We start from the raw sequence: 18,903 nt of genomic DNA, 5'->3' as shown, positions 1-18,903 counted from the left end.
AGGTACGCAGGTGGTGGGATGGAACCAGTCCTACCCTTTCCAGGGTTCCCATGAAAGTCAGCAAGGCAATCCTGAGCCAAGCCTAAGCTCCACCTGCTATCTAGCAGCGGTGGGATGAACTCAGGCCTACTAACCTGGAACTGGACTCCCACATGTGTACTAGGATAATCTGGGCTGAGCCTGAGCTCCAGCAGATGTCAGCAAGTGAGCAGAGGCAGTCCTGGCCCAGGCTTGAGCTCTGGTGGGCATCTGACCATAGATAGAGGTGGTATTGGGTCTGACACTGGCATGATGGAACTGTGCCTACCCATCCCCATGGCTCCCACACAGGTGGACTAGGCTGATCTGAGAAGACCCTGAGCTCCAGAAGGTGTCTGCTTGTTAGGCGAGGTTGTACTGTGTGTGGCCTGAGCTCTGCTAGGGGCCTGCTTGTGGCAGTTGGTCCCAGGCCTACCTTGGGCCGGGCTCCCACACCTGTCAGCACTGCTGATCTGGGCTGGGGCTGAACTTCAGTGACTCTCAGTGGGCGGAGTCACTCATGGGCGGAGCCCGAGCTTTGGTGCCTGTCTCATGGTGACTGGATTGATTTGGGCTACCCTGAGCTCGGGCTTCATCTCCTGCCAGGTCACCGAGTTGGATCTGGGCAGAGCTGGAGCTCTGGTGGGGTTCTGCAGGTGGTGGGATGGAACCAGGCCTCCCCTTACCCGGGCTCCTGGGCAGGTCAGCGAGGCCAATCTTGGCCATGTTTGAGCTCTGCCTGTGGTCAGAGGTGGTCCTGTGTCTGGCCTGAGCGCTAGTCTTGCAGCAGTTGGTCCCAGGTCTACCTTGGGGCAGGCTCCCGTGCCTCTCAGCGAGGCTAATCTGGACTGGGTCTGAACTTTGGTGGCTGTCTGACCTTGGCAGAGCCTGAGCTCAGGTGCCAGTTTGAAGGTGACTGGATGGATATGGGCTACCCTGGGCTCAGGTTTCCTCCTGCCAGGTCGTCAGGTTGGATCTGGGCAGAGCTGGAGCTCTGGTGAGGTTTTGCAGGTGGCGGGATAGAATCAGGCCTCCCCTTGCCCAGGCTTTTGCACAGGTCAGCGAGGAAAATCTGGGCCATTTATGAGCTCTGGAAAGGGTCTGCCTGTGGGTGGAGGCGGTCCTGGGCCGAGCCTGAACTCCAGCAGGGGTCAGACAGTGGAGGAATGGAACATGCCTATCCTTTCCCGGGCTTTGGTGCAGGTGGTCCAGGTGGACCTGGGCTTGGACTGAGCTCTGGAGTGTGTCTTCCTGTGGGCAGAGTTGGTCCTGGGCCAAGCCTGAGCTAGGGTGGAGGTCTGGTGGTGGCCATATGTTCCCAGGGCTACCCTGTGCACATCTGCAAGGCTTATCTGGTTGGATGCTGAGATCCAGCAGGGGGTCGGCTGATGGCAGGAGGGAACAGGACCTACCCTTGTCAGGACACCTGAGCTGATCAACGAGGTGGATTGGCGCCGAAGATGAGCTCTGGCAGGGGTCGGCCTTTGGGCAGAGACTTCTCTGTTTCTGGCCTGAGCTCTGCTAGGGGCCTACTTGTGGCAGTTGGTTCCAGGCCTACCTTGGACCAGGCTCCTGAGCTGTCAGCAAGGCTGATCTGGACTGAGGCTGAACTTCACTGACTGTCTGTCAGTGTGCGGAGTCTGTCATGAGCGGAGCCTGAGCTCTCGGGCCAGTCTCATGGTGACTGGATCGACTTGGGCTACCCTGGGCTCGGGCTTCGTCTCCTGCCAGGTCATGGAGTTGGATCTGGGCAGAGCTGGAGCTCTGGTGGGGTTCTGCAGGTGGCGGGATGGAACCAGGCCTCCCTTTCCCCGGGGCTCCTGCGCAGGTCAGGGAGGCCAATCTTGGCCATGTTTGAACTCGGCCTGTGGTTAGAGGCGGTCCTGTGTCTGGCCTGAGCTCTGCTTGGTGCCTGCTTGTGGCAGTTGGTCCCAGGCATACCTTGGGCCAGGCTCCTGAGCCTGTCAGCCCTGCTGATCTGGACTGGGGCTGAACTTCTGGAGCTGTCTGTCAGTGGGCAGAGTCCGTCGTGGGCAGAGCCTGAGTTCCGATGCCAGTCTCTTGATGACTGGAAGGACACGGGCTACCCTGGACTCAGGTTTCGTCCTGCCAGGTTGTCAATTTGCATTTGGGCAGAGCTGGAGTTCTGGTGGGGTTCTTCATGTGGCGGGATGGAACCAGGCCTCCCCTTGCCCAGGCTCCCGCGCAGGTCAGCTAGGTCAATCTTGGCCATGTTTGAGCTCTGCCTGTAGGGGAGGGTGGTCCTGTGTCTGGCCTGAACTCTGCTTGGGGCCTGCTTGTGGTAGTTGGTCCCAGGCCTACCTTGGGCCAGGCTCCCGCGCTTCTCAGCGAAGCTAATCTGCACAGGGGCTGAAATTTGGTGGCTGTCTGACAGTGGGTGGAGTCATTTCTGGGGGGAGCCTGAACTCGGGTGCCAGTCTGAAGGCCTTGGGCTACCCTGGTCTTGGGCTCCGTTCCCTGCCAGTTCGTCAAGTTGGATCTGGGCAGAGCCTGAGCTCTGGTGGGGTTCTGCAGGTGTTGGGATGGAACTTGGCCTCCTGTTGCCCGGGCTCCCACGCAGGTCAGTGAGGCCGATCTTGGCCATGGATAAACTCCAGCAGGGGTCAACCTGTGGGCAGAGGGGGTCCTCTGTCTGGACTGAAATCTGCGTGGGGCCTGCTTGTGGCAGTTGGTCCCAGGCCTTCCTTGGACCAGGCTCCCGTGCCTGTCAGGTTGATCTGCATTGGGGCTGAACTTAGGACTGGGGCTGAACTTAGGACTGGGGCTGAACTGTCAGACAGTCAGTGGGCGGAGTCATTCCTGGGCAGAGCCTGAGCTCTGGTGCCAGTCTGAAGGTGACTGGATGGACTTGGAGTACCTCAGGCTCTGTCTCCTGCCAGGTAGTCGAGTTGGATCTGGGCAGAGCTGGAACTCAGGTGGGGTTCTGCAGGCAGCGGAATGGACCCGGGCTTCCCATTGCCTGGGCTCCAGCACAGGGTAGTGAGACTGATCTGGGCCTTGTATGACCTTTGGCAGGGTTTTGCCTGTGGACGGAGTCGGTCCTGGGCCAAGTCTGAGCTCAGGTGGTGGTCTGGTGGTGGCCATATGTTCCCAGGGCTACTGTCTTCCTGGGCTCCTGTGCACATCTTCAAGGCTTACCTAGTTGGATCCTGAGATCCAGCGGAGTGTGGCTGTTGGAAGAAGGGAACAGGATCTACCCCTGTCAGGACTCCTGAGTGGATCAGCAAGGTGGATAGGGGTGGCAGATGAGCTCGGGCAGGGGTCAGCCTTTGGGAGGAGACTGTTCTGTGTCTGGAAGCTCTGCTCAGGGCCTACTTGTGGCAGTTGGGCCCAGGCCTACCTTGGACCAGTCTCCTGAGCCTGTCAGCAAGGCTGATCTGGACTGGGGCTGAACTCCAGTGACAGTCTGTCAGTGGGCAGAGTCAGTCATGGGCGGAGCCTGAGCTCTGGTGCGAGTCTCACGGTGACTGGATGCACTTGGTCTACTCTGGGTTTGGGCTTTGTTTCCTGCCAGGTCATGGAGTTGGATCTGGGCAGAGCTGGAGCTCTAGTGGGGTTCTGCACGTGGCAGGATGACACTGGGCCTCTCCTTGCCTGGGCTCCCAAGCAGGTTAGCGAGGCCAATCTTGGCCGAGTTTGAGCCCTGCCTATTGAATGGAGGTGGTCCTGTGTCTGGCCTGAACTCTGCTTGGGGCCTGCTTGTGGCAGTTGGTATCAGACCTACTTGGGACAGGCTCCCGTACCTGTCAGTGAGTCTGACCTGGGCTGGGGCTGATGTTCTGCAATTATCTGTCAGTGGGTGGAGTCGGTAGTGGGCAGAGCCTGAATTCGGATGCCTGTCTCTTGATTACTGGAAGGACATGGGCTACCCTGGACTCAGGTTTCTTCCTGCCAGGTCTTCGAGTTGGATCTGGGCAGAGCTGGAGCTCTGGTGGGGTTCTGCAAGTGGCTGGATAGAACAGGGCCTCCCCTTTTCCTGGGCTCCTGTGCAGGATAGTGAGGCCGATCTGGGCCTTGTATGAGCTCTGGCAGGTTCTGCTTGTGGCAGAGTTGTCCTGGGCCGAGACTGAGCTCAGGTGGTGGTCTGGTGGTGGCTATATGTTCCCAGGGCTACCCTCTTCCCAGGCTCCTGTGCACATCTGCAAGGCTTATCTGGTGGGAGCCTGAGATACAAAGGGTGGGTGGAGGGTCTGCTGGTGGTGGGAAGCACCAGGGCCTATTCTGGGCTTCCACTACCACTCAGGTCGTCGAGGCTGAAATGGGCCGGGATTGGTCACCAGCGAGTGTCTGTTGGTGGGAAGTCTGTCCTGGTCCAATCCTGAGCTCTGGAGGGAGCTGCTGGAGGGTGGAGGCAGTTCTGGGCAGAACCTGAGCTCTGGCAGGAGTCTCACAATGAGTTGATGGACTAGGGCTACCCTGGGCCCCGTCTCCTGTGCAGGTCCTTGGGGTGGCTCTGCACTGGATCTGAGCTCCTGCAGTGGTCTGCTAGTGGGCAGAAGCAGTCCTTGCCCAAGTCTCAGCTCCAGGGAGGGTCGGCCAGTGTTGAGATGGTCCCAGACCTGTCCTTTCCCGAGCTCCATGCAGGTTCTCGAGGCTGACCTGGGCAGAGCCTGAGCTCCAGCGGGTGTCTGCTGGTGTGCGGAAGTAGTCCTGGGCCAGACCTGAGCTTGCTGCAGGTGTCCTGGTTTAGGGATGGACACAGGCCTACCCTGTGTCTGGCCTCCCACCCAGGTCGGCAGGGGCAGATCTGGACTGTACATGAGCTCTGGCTGGTGTCTGCAGGTGAGTTGAAGCCATCCTGGGCTGGGTCTGAGCATCCCACTGGTGGCGGGATGAAAGCAGGCTACACTGGGCCACAGCTCCAGTGCATCTGGGAAGGGCCTGAGCTCAGGCGGGTATCTGTGGACCTTTATTTTATTCATTTGTTCGTAGGTGGTACTGAGAATCAAAGCCAAAGCCTCACATGTGGGAGACAAGAGTTCTATCACTGAGTCACAACCCCAGCCCTATTTGCTTCTTGTTGACCTTTAATCATACCATCTTTTGGTTCTATATCATTTGTTCATGCATGCATTTGAATTTTAACAAGTAGTTATTATGTGATATCACCTGCAATGCTTCTCAAGCTGGCCCCAAATGAGACCTTGATCCTCAGCAGGATTACATCCCACACATCCATGTCACCTCTGGCATAGGTGCAGAAGAGAGATACTTAAGACATCGTCCTTGACTCTCAACTTTTGGGACAAATTGTTTTGAAGAGGTAAAGGATAAGTGGTCATAAGAGATCCTGCAGAATGCAGAACAGGTATGGTTTTGAATGAATAAGGATTTATGTATTAATTAAGTTTGTTTATTTCCTTTTTGCTGGCGTTCATGTATCTGTAATTTGTTTTTCCTTTTTCTTTTTGGAATGGGGATCAAACCCATGGCTTTGGGAATGTGAGGCAAGTGCTTTACAGCTTTGCCATTGAGCCACTTCCCACCCCATTCATTCATTGTCAGCGTGGGAATTCAGGGCTGTTTTTATGAATGAATCTACTATGAATGTTAAAAAGAGACTGACCAATGGCGTTCGTGTGTGTCCAACCCAATTATCATAACTTTGGGCCAATAGCATTGGTACTTCTTTCAAGTCCTAATTAGCATAAGTTTGGACCAATAGCATTGGACCAAGTGCTATATAAACCCCTTGGAGGCTGTTCTGAGGAGGAGAAGCTGCCAAGGTCCTCAAGGTTGCTGAGCTGGAGTTCGCTGGAGTTTCTGGAGTTTCACCGGAGTTTCGCCTGAGTTCAGCTGGAGTTCCGCCGAGTTCCACCGACATTCCAGCCTGCTTTGGTTCCCGGAAATGATTCTTTGACAAAAGAGACTGCAGAAAGAAGAAGAAATGGTTGAGGATCTGCTGAGGTCTGCTGCCACGCTGGATGGAATGGCCCGCCATGAGGAGCTAGGACTCCTCTCTGCTGCAGAGGCCTCCCCGCCCCACGCGCGAAGACTCCTACCTGCCAGTAGAAGCCATGGAGTTTCATCTTAAAACTCTGGTTCCAAAGGTATTGTTGTATGTTAGATAATTAACGTCTAAGTATTGAAATTTGTTAATTTTAATTTCTAGTAGTGAAAATTATGAGATTCATAAAGAATAGAAAATTATTTACCATAGTTCTGGAGGTCAGAAGCGGGAAAAGTCTGTCTCAATAGTTGTGTCATCATTTGGCAGAAAAGTGGGAGAGACTAAACCCACTCTTAAAAGCTTTCTTTTCCCCATTCATTTGAAGTTGATTTCAGTGCTATAGAAATGTTTAAAGGAACCTAGGAAATGTTTCATTTCATTAATTTTCATTTATTGGTTGCTTTAGTTATAAAATCCGTTTTTAAAAAAATTTTAAAGTTATTAATGGACCATTTATTTCATTTTATTTATATGCACTACTGAGAATTAAACCCAGTGCTTCACACATGCTAGGCAATTGCTCTATTACTGAGCCAAAACCCTGGCCCATAAAATTCATTTTGATACAGTCCATATTTGTATAATTGTACCTTATCTCTTTAGAGTTGCATTCTTAGGCTATCTATGGTGGTGGGATTCACTGTGTTGTTTCCATGTATATACATGGGAAAGCTGTGTTAGAGTCTTTCCACTAACTTTCCTTTGCTTATGCCCCCTCCTTTCCCTCCATTCCCCATTGTCTAATCTACTGCACTTCTGTTCCCATCACCCCTCCTGTTGTGGGTTCGCTTCCACATATCAAATAAAACATTTGTCTTTGTTTTTTGAAAACTGTCTTAGCTTCAGTTATCATGATTGTCTCTAGGTGGATCCATTTATGGGCAGATATTGTAATCATATTGTTTTTCTTGCAAATTGGTATGTTTTCTTTAATCTACTTATAAAAAAACTTGTTCTAATTCTACATGACCATAGAACGCATTTGACATATCATACATAAATGTAATATGATTTCTCATGCTTCTGGTTGTGCAGAATGTAGCATCACACCAGTCATGTAATTGTATATTACTTTGGATGATTATGTGTGATTCATTCTACTATCCATTTTACTCATTATACTCCTTCCCCTCTCTTCACTCCTCTATTCAATCTAAAGCAAATGTATTCTTCCATACCCGCCCCCCGCCCCCTTACTGTGATTAGCATAAGCATATCAGAAAACACTTTCAACCTTTGTTTTTTGGGGATTGGCTTATCAGAATGATAAGCTCCATCCATTTACCAGCAAATGCCATAATTTCATTCTTCTTTAAGGCTGAGTTGTATTCTATCATATATATATATATGTATGTGTGTAAAATTTTTTTGTGTGTATGTATATGTGTGTGTATATACACACACACACATATATATATATATATATATATATATATATATATATATACTCATACACACACATTTCGTTTTCTTTATCCATTTATCTGTTGAAAGTCACCTAGGTTAGCTCCATAGTTTAGCTGTTATGAGGTGATCTGCTGTAAACATAATGTGGCTGTTTCATTGTAATATGCTGATTTTAAGTCCTTTGGGTATAAAATGAGGAAAGGGATGGGTGTGTCAAATGTTGGTTCCATTTCACGTTTTCTGAGGAATCTCCATACTGCTTTCCATAATGTTTGCACCAATTTTCACTCCCACCAGCAATGTGTGCATGCACCATTTCCTCACATCTTTGCCAACATTTATTGTTATTTGGTAATTGTATTCTTGATAATCATGTTTGTGTCTGGGGTGAGACGAAATCTTGGAGTAGTTTTGATTTGCTTTCCTCTAATGGCTAAATGTTGAACATTATTTCATGTATTTGTTGCTTCTTTTCTGAAGTGTCTGTTCAGTTCCATAGCCCATTTATTGATTTGGTTCTTTGTTTTTTTGAGTTCTGCATATATCCTGGAGATTAGCGCTCTATCTGAGGTGCATGTGGTGAAGATTTTCTCCCATTCTGTAGGCTCTCTTATCACATTATTGATTGTTTCCTTTGCTGAGAAGATGCTTTTTAGTTTGAATCCATCTGGTTTATTGATTCTTGAATTACATTTTGGAATGTAGGATTCTCATTAAGGCTGTTAGATGTTAGGCTGACATCGTGAAGATTTTGGCTTACTTTTTCTTCTATTAGGCACAGGAGGTATGTTCTAGTGCCCAAGTCTTTGATCCATTTTGAGTTGAGTTTTTTTCAGAGTGAGAGGGGTTTACTTTCTTTTTGTTATATGTAGCTTTCCAATTTTCCCTGCATCATTTGTTGAATAGGCTTTCTTTTCTCCAATGTATGTTTTTTCGTGCCTTTGTCTAGTATGAGATAACTGTGTTTTTGTGAGTTTGTCTCTGTGTCTTCTATTCTGTACCATTCATGTGTCTACACATCTGTTTTGGTGCTGATATAATGCTGTTGTTGTTATTGTGGCTCTGTAGTACAGTTTAAGCTATACTATTATGATGTGTCCTACTTCATTCATCTTGCTAAGGATTGCTTTGGCTATTCTGGGTCTCTCACTTTTCCAAATGAATTTCATGACTGCTTTTTCTAGTTCTGTGACGAATTGTCATTGGGATTTTTTTTATATGAATTGCATTAAAGTTCATGCCCAAGTACAAATTAGTTAAAACTATGAAAATAATCCTGGATCAACATTGACCTGACAGCTATCTGGTGACAGGTATCTGTTGACTCAGGAGCTTTAGCCTGCACACTCAGTGGTGGCTAAGCTGAGGTTACTCCGCATTTCAGCATTAACAGCATCTTAGAGTTGAGTCTACTCTGCATGTTGGTGTTGAGGTCTGGGTACAGTTATGCTTTGCTACCACACAACCAGGGATAATTTGCTGAGTTTTTTAAAATTGTAAATGTGTCTGAAAATTTTGGGGGGTCCTTTAATCACTTTGCTTGATCAAATTTTGTGTTCTAGGCATTATCCTAGGTGTGGAGTACAGAGTAAATAGGCCAAGTCTGAGTATCCATGGAAGTTAATGAAGTTAGTAAGATGATTATAGCATCTACCTCAGTGTTACTGTGAAGCCTAGAACAGAGTATGTCTGTTCATAACTGCAGTGCTGAGGACTGTAATATTGTTGAGGAAAATCACAGATGACTTCAACAGGCATCAGCTTGTTTTCGTCTGGGAAGTATTGTAAAGTTGTTACTTTTTCTATAATAAAAACAGACATTTAACACAGTTTGTATCTGAAGTCTGTGAACTTCAGGGATCCCTGTGGGCTGCCTGTCTCCAGGTCAGACACACAGTCCTGTGCTGACTCAATACAGGTTTGGAGACCCTTGAAGCCTCTTTTATAACCATGAGAGCCTGTGCTTCATAGTCAGCAGGCCAAGTAGGGGTCTCCAGGTCAAGTGGATCACACATCCCTATGGTGCTGACTTCCCCCAATCAGTTCATCTCCTGTCTTCACACACTCACTGGCTGCCATTTAGCTGGATGGGCCCTACTCCATAATGGGAATTTTATATCCTTTGCATTAATTGTCCAGAGCTTTTGGGTAGAGGCCTGGCCTTTCCTAATCCCCAGAACTATCTCTGTGTCCTCTTCACAGGGTCCTGTTATTACTGGCTGTGAGTGTGCTTTGTGCAGATGGTGGTGTACTGCAAGCTCGTATTACATTCATTTTGTGTCCTCTTTCTTATAGCACTTAACAAGGTGCTTGGAGTTGGAGTAGGGGTAGGAGAGTTGGCCTGAAAAATGGCCCTAAACTTTATGAACATAGTTAGGGAAACCTAGGGGTGGGGGGGTGACGATATAATGGAGAGAATCCAATTCCTCCTAGGGAAACACATGCACAGTGAAACTTCATTTAAAGTAAAATGTCATGCTGTACTCAAAAATCAAGCAATTCTGGATGGATTTCAGAGAGTTAAAAAAATGAGGGGAAAACAGAACTAGAAGATAAAATTGAATAGTTTTTCAATTTGTGCTAGGGAGCCGGTTATCACTGTCAGACCACGCTGTGCTCTAGCTGGGGATCATGAATATCACATGAAGTGAGAGATGTACAAACACATCCCCAGTTACTTGTGTTGTTGTGACACAGAACATTTCCTTAATCTTTGATGAGGGAAAAAAAATATTACCTTTAAAATATCACTCCTAATGAATGCTGTGCTAGGGCTGTTCTGCTTCAGACGTTAAAAACCTGGGCTTTGTGCAGAGGCATCCAGATTTTAAGAAAAAGGCTAAGCAGAAGAGAGAGACACACATATCAAATCAGTTGCAGAACAGGACTCCACCGTGACTATAAATGTTGAGCAACTACTTCTGGTTCTGTTTTTTTTTTTAAATATTTATTTTTTACTTGGACACAATAGCTTTGTTTATTCTTATGTGGTGCTGAGGGTCAGACCCAGGGCCTTTAACATGCTAGGCAAGCACTCTGCCACTGAGCCACAACCCCAGCACTGGTTCTGTGTTTTTAGTATCTGTTGTGCATCTCCTCCTGGTGCTCTTTAACTGATAAGCTTTTGACATTGGCCTGCATGAAGACACCACAGGTGAGGACTTGGGGACAGTGGAGAGCCTGGCTGGGTTTGGGTTGGATGATTGTATAAGACGCCATTGGAGATATGTTAGAACAGTGTCCTTGGGGTAGAGTCAGGAAAAAATTCTTTCTTACTTGACATTTTGATAGAGTGAGGAAGTGTCTATTTTTCCTAATGTAATTAGTTGGATATTCAAGCTAGGTTTCAAACTCTATTCTTTCATGAGTTTGGAGGGGAAAACTAGTACTTACTATCCAGCTCACTGGTTAGTTTATAAAATATCACCACATATCTCTCATTTTAATCAGATTTTAAGTATGCACATGTAAGATATTCAATGTCAACATTCAAACAAAGAGTAGAGAATGAAAACCTCCTTCATTTCTCTGCCCATAGGGCATTGTGTTGAATATCTATCTAAGGATATGTGCATTTCCATGTTTTGAAACAAAAAGGTATATATTAACACACTTTTTCTTTTGGAAAGTCAAAATAAGAGAACTCTTCTCAGTTCTCTGGGGACTTTACACTTATTTTATAAACCTCTGTACAGTTTGGCTGTTTAATCTTTTACAAAGAGTTTGCATGACTTTTGTAATTAAAAAACATGAGACCAAGTAGAAAAAAGAATGGAAGGAAGTAGTCCAACTTTGTTCCTTTCAGGAGAGGACTCAGTCCATTCTCTCACTCATTCCAGAAATGCTTTCTGGTAGGTTCTGGGTTTAGCTCTATGGTGGAGCACTTGCTCAGTGTTTGAAAGGTCCTGGGTTCAGTCCCTGGTGCTGTTGAAATAAACAAAGCAGAACCATAAGACACATTCTGGAATGCTATTGGACAGTAGTGTGAGTCTTGGTACCAGTTATGTTTGATATATTTCAATAAGCTAGAAGAAAACGGTCCACATGTTTTCACCGTAAACAAAGAGGAAATGTTTGAGGATGTAGGTGTTCTTTAACCTAATGTGACCATTGCAGATCATTTGCATGTATCAAAATATCACATGGTACCCTGTTAGTATGTATTATTTTTACATTTTAAACATCATGTAGCTACACATTTAAAATAGTTTCCCATATTCTCTAAATTCATAAACAACAAATGGACAAATACCTGTATTTATGAACCTAATTAATACATTCTGAGAATGCCAGGCTTTCTCATTTTTATTTCATTTTCTATAGGCTCAGTAATTCTTCTGTATTTTTTAAGGTTTTATTTTTCTCACTTAATATATTTTAGCACATTACTAAATGTGCTAAAATGGTTCCTGTTCAGAAGACAGGAAGGTGATTAGGGTGATTAGGCTGGTGATTTATTTTGTTGTGGAGCAGTGATTGGCAAATAGTAGTTACTGTAAATGTTTGTGTGAGTGAGTGAAAAACTATCTGCAACTCTAAAAATGTGTATGTGATCAATAAAAATAAGGAATTCTGCCAGGTGACCTGCAATTAAGATTGTGTAAGAAAATTAGCTTGAGGCACAAGCTACATATTAACTATAAGGATTCTTAAGAAATATTGTTGGATTAGTCATTTATTCATTCATGCATATTATGTTGAGTGGCTACAGTATGCTGTTAGGAGCTGGCAAGACCACAGAAAATAAAATATTGCAAAGTTCTGGCTATTAGGGGCCTTGCATTATAGTATCCATGGGTTAGGAAGAAGAAATGTGTTATAGAAAAGTAAAAAAAAAAAAAAAAACCTGTGGAAGGGGAAAGATGATAATTGTTAGCTAATAGATATGGAGAGAACCTCCCTTCAGGTCTTGGCAGTTTGAAGGATGATGTGCCTACACTCTAACCTCAGCAGTAATGCTGAAGTAGGATAAATGCACCTGGTCTGTGGTTATGCTTGACTCATTTAGAAGATGCTATTTGATTTAATGTGTAACTGGGTCTTTTCACAATCTTTCCTTATATAGTAGGAATCTTTTTATACTCTGAGATTAACAGAAACTACATTTTTAAAAATATTTTTTTACTTGTAGATGGAGACAATACTTTTATTTGTTTATTTATTTATTTATTTATTTTTATGTGGTGCTGAGGATCAAACCCAGTGTCTCTTATATGTGAGGCAAGCACTCTGCCACTGAGGCACAGTTGCATCCCCAGAAACTACATTTTAAAACAACAATAAAGCAAGCAAAAATGGGACAGAATGGTAAGATTGTAGATGACAACACTTGACATTCTTTTTTGAATAAGTATCTTAAACCTGGGAGAGCAAAATAATCAGAATGGAAACTGTCACATTACAAAGTCCTTCTGATACTAAAGTAACACCAAGCTAGATGCTATTATAGAAGAGCAATGTGAACAGGGAACGGCATGTGATTGCATAGAGTGAAATCAGGTCTGGGTAGCTGCTAGATTTGGTCTCATGTGAATTTATATAAATATTAAATAGTTTTTAGTGGGGGAAAGGGAGAGATTCCAACCTTCTCAAAATGTTGTACCCAGTTTCTATCAGAAGAAACTTTGCATTTCCGTATGTCTTATTGTAAGCTAAATTGGCTAAGTTCTTTAGATTTTCATGATCTAAGAGAGAAATTTGCATAAAAATTTTACATTTCTGAAGTTATGTTAATGGAATCAGTGGCAAATAAAATGGATTATAAGTTAAAAGACAACTTCTCAGTGTTTCACTCTCCTGTCACTCTGCAGATGAGGCCTGTTGGTGGACTATACATCCTGCCTTGAAGCAGTGATCAGAAGGCGAGAAACTATGGGTTGGAGGTGATCTCGTCCTAGTTAGCGAGTCCTTTGAGCAATACTTGGTAAGTGTGCACCGTAGGACCATGGGCTTAGTGTTGTGATAAAGGACAGTACAATGAGATGGTCTCTTTAGGGGTTATACTGCCAATTTTCTGGGAAAGTTGCTGTTGCACAAGCCCGTACCTCTATGTGATGAGTTATTAACAATGAGTAGGAAAGGGAAGTGGCCTGAGTGGAAGTGCTTACCAGATCTTTCAAGCATCCTTCCTCATGCACTTGATTGAAGTGTATGTTCATGGTCCTGAGAGCACACCTGTGTCTGGATTCTTCTATGAATAGAATGTAAGCTCAGTATTATCAGGAGTTCCAATCCCTGGTCTTTATTTTATGCTCAATGTAAAGGTTATATTAAAAAGATTGTGATTACCTATTTTTATATTCATGAAAGAAAATTATTACATCAGGAAAGCTTGCCATGTTAAGGAGAAATAGACAAAGTATAGGGGCCAGAAATGGGAAAATGAAGGGAAAAATTTGTTTAATCATTGGAGGATTTTGACTTTTTTTGATAAGGGAATTGTATATTTAATTTATTTAGTAAGTTGTAGTTTTGTTTAACAACAATCCTATGGGTAAATTCACAAAATATTGAAATCCACAGAACTGTAAAGGATTCCAGTGCAAAATATTCTTTTATTTTAAGGTTGAAAATAAATTAATTATAAAATGGGACATTGTGAGCTTTGCATGAATACCCACATGAAATATCTGAGTTGTCGTGGGTGATTTCAGAAATAGAGCACATTGAAAGCACAACATGGATTCTAGAGAGTGCATTGGCAGTGACATGAATCAAAATGTTGTTTGTGTGTACCTAAGTAGGAATGAGTCGGCATTTATATGCTCTATACATGTGGAACTAGGGTGGCTTTGAGGTAGCTGTAAGTGTCTTGGGTTACCAGCACCTTCAGTTCCAGTTTTCAAATGTTTCTAGGAAGCATGGCTTTGTTTTCCTGTCTCTATGGAGAAAGGTGACGATGAAGACAGGGAAACTATAACAGTGCTCTGTGTCACTGGCAGGTACTGTTAAGTTAAAAGGAGCATCTGCTGGTGCACAGCTGCTGGAAGGCCTGAGCATTTCTGTGCTCATTTCCCCTAGCTGATATGCATGGAAACAGTCACCATGCCAAATTCTGGAAGATTGCAGGTGTGCAGCTTGTAAAATAAGAATCTTTCAAGTCCTTGTTATGTGCATGTGTGTGCTGCAAGGTGATGCATTTATTTGCTCAGGAGATGTACAGTTGAGCTGGAACTGTCTTTGGAAACCAGTAGAAATGGAACTAATTCATGGAAACTTCCATATACAAATTCTACATGTATCATATTTTGGCTTTGGTTATGAGTCTTCATTTGTTGTTGTACATCTTGTATTTTTCACTATATAACAGAGTTTATTTGACAGGGTATTATTCACCAAATGAATGGAAAATCAGAAGCCAAGGCTTCTAATGTCAATTCTGCAGCTAACTAACTACCTGAGCAAGTCATGTCACTCCTTGAACTCCAGCTTCCTTGCTTGTAAAGTGAGGTTATTGGTAATAACAGAATGTAGAGCCAAGATATTGAGAAGAGGCAGTGACATAATGATTTTGTATAAAAATTTAAGTACATACAGGCAAACAAAATAACAAACAGAGAAGTAGCAAGATGCACAATCCATGGTTCACCATCAACAATTCTCTCATTTTGTTTCTATGGCACTTTCATCTTTCTGCCCCTTCATAGTAGCTTCTGGTTGTTCCTTATTTGCATTTAGTAGGGGCAAACTTTCTGTACATTTCAACATCAAAGCTTAGCTGTAGAGTTTTGACAGATGGTTGCACTGGGGCTTCCCAGACACATACCTCCGTGTGAGACATTTCCATTTTCCTTAAGTTTCCCCAAGAAAGTTGCCAAACGTTCCCTCACAAATTTGCCCCTGCCTCTTTGACCAGAGACATTTTTTCACTCCTGATTCATAGAATTCATAAGTTTTGCATCCTTAGGAAAACTGATGTTATTTTTATATATATGTATTCTCTTGCTAATCTGATTTTACTTAGCTTTTTAAAAGTTAGCAATAATTGCTGGATTGTTTTCAATTACAGGAGATAAAAATCATGTTTTAGGGTCCTTGTTTCATTGATAAATAAGTTACCCATATACCCAACTGTTGAAAAATCCCTACATTCATAGAATAAGCTGTAGTTGACCATAACGTGTTGTTATTTGAAATCCTACTAGATATGTATGTATTTATTTTATTCAGAAATATTGACTATATTCATAACGAAAATTAAATGTTTTATTCATGGGTAATTATATTTGCATTTCATACCATTTTCATATGTTATGAAATGTCATTTTTCTTTGATACTGATCTACCTTGTTGGAAGTGTCCCTGCAGGAGGGCAAACTCTCAGGCTCATTGAACTGTGCACTTCAGATTTATGCATTTACTTCTCCTAATGTTACTATTTCATAGAAAGTTTAAAACATAGAGCCTAATAGAAGAGCTAACAAAAATATTCGGTTTTGAACTTCAAGGCTTCAGAAGCATTGCTCGGTGCTTGGTGATTGGTCAGCCTCTTGGGATCTGCTGTGAAGCCTGTGATGCTGTAGGAGTGGGAGGCAAAGTGCAATCTCCCCTTTGAAGCTTGTTCACAGTTTTCTGAGGCCAAAGATCATTTTTTGAATGTAGATATGTGGAAATTCCCTGCTGTTTGTTTTATTCAAGTCAATATTTATTGAATCATTTTGTAAAATAATAACTGAATGAATATATTGAAAGCTAGTTTGTACAGGGTGCTGTGTGTGTTATTTAATCTGAACACAATGGTATTGGGATGCCTCCACCTACCTTTTGATTCTATTTCTGTTCCTGTTCAGTGATTTCACAGCACATCATATTGATACTGGCTTGGGAAGGGGATTCCCAGAATGAAGGTATCACTTCTGCATTCTTACAGGCTATTATGCACCAGGAAGGCCACCTGGATGATGGCTTAAACTTTTCTAGATCTCAGCATGAAGAAACATGCACAGACCAAGTCATCTGGAGCAATGTCTCACTTTTCAGTAGATTTATAAGGTACTTTTGCTTTTGTTGTCCTGGTACTTTGATATTTCATTTTCATTTTCTTTCTGTGTTTACAAGTAATAAATTTCAAAGTGTAAAAATACATTGAGGGAGTTCAACAGAAGACAATACAAAATGCTACTTAGATAATTGTGTTTTTCTTTTAAGTGAAGGATAAAGGAATGTGCTTTTAGAAGTTGGGCATGTAATTTTTAATTGAGAGCTACAGGTTGGGATTACTCTGCAACTTGTTTTTGTGTAAGACTGATTTAATTCCCTTTTACAGAGAGAATAATGAAGACTTATATGCTTTTGAACTACATTAAAAAATAGTGGTCCATGTAATAACTGATTTTTCCACCTGAAGATTGAAACAGTTGCATATCTACACACGAAATCAAACATGTGGCCAAAGTGTTTTCTGATACCAATATATTAGTACACCATGTCATCTGTACAGGATGGATATCATCTATATCTTGAAATTTGCAAATTTCATGAGAGGAAAATATTTTTGAAATATGCACTTTTTAAAAGTTTTCTTTTAATACTTTATTTTATTTATTTATTTTTATGTGATGCTGAGGATCCAACCTAGGGCCTCACATGTGTGAGGCAAGTGCTCTACCACTGAGCCACAACCCCAGCCTGAAATATGCACTCTTTATATATACAGATAATTCAGTATGATGAAGATGTTAAAAAAGGTATACATTTTAACAAGTTTGCACATATATCTTGTTTCTATAATTTGCTTTTGGATATTTGGGGAATGGATATTTATGTTTATATTTTTAAATTTTGTTGATGTATTCTACTTGCTAATGTTTCTACAAGTCTATTATGAGGTTTTTGTTAATTTCTTGTCATATATAAATTACAAATGTTTCCTACAATGTATTAGTTGGAAAAAATTTTTAAAGTATTTTCTCAAAATAGCTAAATTAATAAATTATTTTTGCTTTCAAATGTAAGAAAGGTCTTTCCTATCCAATATTATACTACTATCCACTTAATCATTATCTGCTTTTATAAACCATCCCACTCAGGATGTGTGTGTGTGTGTGTGTGTGTGTGTGTGTGTTGGGAGGACATTTATATGGCTGAAGAATGTGCATAACATGCAGCTTCATAGTATCCCTAGTGCTTTTTCCATTTCTGTGCCTAATTTAAACCTTAAACTTCATCAGACGGAATAAGGCTTAGAGTCTTAGAGATGGGGTAGGTGTCATTTTTATATTGTATTTATCATTTGTATTACTTATTAATTCCATTGCTTTATACAGTACTTCTTGTAATAAATAGAAAAATTTATAGGAATTATGAAAGTGGAGAATAGAAATGCTATTGACAAAATTAGTATGGGATTTTATTCAAAAACTTTATAATAGTTGCAGTTTTATTTTTATTGACTTATGAAGGGGAAGTACCATATTTCAAAACGTAATTTGTAATTGAGATCTATAGTTATCTTAATGTAAATGATGATACATTTTAAATATTTTGAGCATTATAATGTACAAAGCTAAGTTAATTATTATTAATAAGCCTTTTATTGTTTCTAAAATATAAGTTTTGATGTAGTCAGAAAAATTTAGTCAAAAATATTTCTTTTCACTAAAATATTTTCATACAATTTTGTTGATGTAGAGAGCAAGAATTTGAATTATTTTTGAGCATTGAATTTTGTCATGACTAATGAGTATTACTGTATCAATTAGAATAGTGCTATTCTCCTATTTCTTTATGGTATCTGTTTTTTTTTTGTGTGTGTGTCTGTATGTTTTAACAGACTTTTTACCTTGGAATAATTTTATTTAAAAGCATCACATTTTACCGTCCTCTCCAGACATATTCTAAGCTGTGAGCTTTAAAACCAAGAATCTCAGTAAACTCAACAAATTATCATATTCTTATTCACTAGCGTTTTGCTCCAAAGGTGAGAAAATACACCTTAGTCATCTTTCTTAATCTAAGTTTTAGATTTGAAAGTATTTAAAAGTATTTCTTTTGGATAACAGAAAAATACCTTAATCTGTTACATTTTTGGATTAACATCAATAGAATATATTTTTCAACTGCTAGGAATTAAACAATGTAATAGCTGGTGTCAGTGATCAAAGTAGAAACAACAAGAAAATGTCAGAATTATGAATCCTGGAAGAACTGGCTTCACGCCTTAAAGGATGTAGTGCTTTAAAATGAAGTCTTAATATTGGTTGATTTCTAAATATTTAGACCATTAGTTTTGTCATCATTGGTCCTATGCCTCTAGGCGAGGAGCTCCAGGTGGGGCTTTTATAATATAACGTGGCATCTCTGTGTGGCAATAGAGTTGCCAATGGATGAGTTCATCCTTGCTGTTGGAGGACAGGAGGGCCTTCCTTCCATATGCCTTTCACAGTATTAGAGGGAGCAAATAACTCTGTGAAGTTATCTGTAAATCAAAAGACAGTGACATAAAATTGTGGGTCAGTGACAGCAGAAGTTTGCTGTGATTTCAGGAGCCTGGATGCTCTCAGCAAGAA

At 42.4% G+C, this 18,903-nt stretch overlaps 1 long non-coding RNA gene across 1 annotated transcript; it reads left to right on the top strand.

Annotated features, from left to right (window-relative positions):
* The first annotated feature begins 2,080 nt into the window (after window positions 1-2,080).
* Window positions 2,081-17,216, top strand: LOC124103197 (uncharacterized). The gene is made up of 4 exons (XR_009228243.1): window positions 2,081-6,089; window positions 13,207-13,319; window positions 16,266-16,387; window positions 16,662-17,216. It is a non-coding gene; the product is annotated as an uncharacterized LOC124103197 (long non-coding RNA).
* The last annotated feature ends 1,687 nt before the right edge of the window (window positions 17,217-18,903 follow it).

Source organism: Marmota monax, unplaced genomic scaffold, assembly GCF_021218885.2.
Source record: "Marmota monax isolate L192 unplaced genomic scaffold, Marmota_monax_Labrador192_F-V1.1 WCK01_AAM20220418_F8-fsc00678, whole genome shotgun sequence".
NCBI classification, from domain to species: domain Eukaryota; kingdom Metazoa; phylum Chordata; class Mammalia; order Rodentia; family Sciuridae; genus Marmota; species Marmota monax.
The sequence above is the reverse complement of the archived record's forward strand: the minus strand, read 5'-3'. Positions and strand labels throughout refer to the sequence as shown.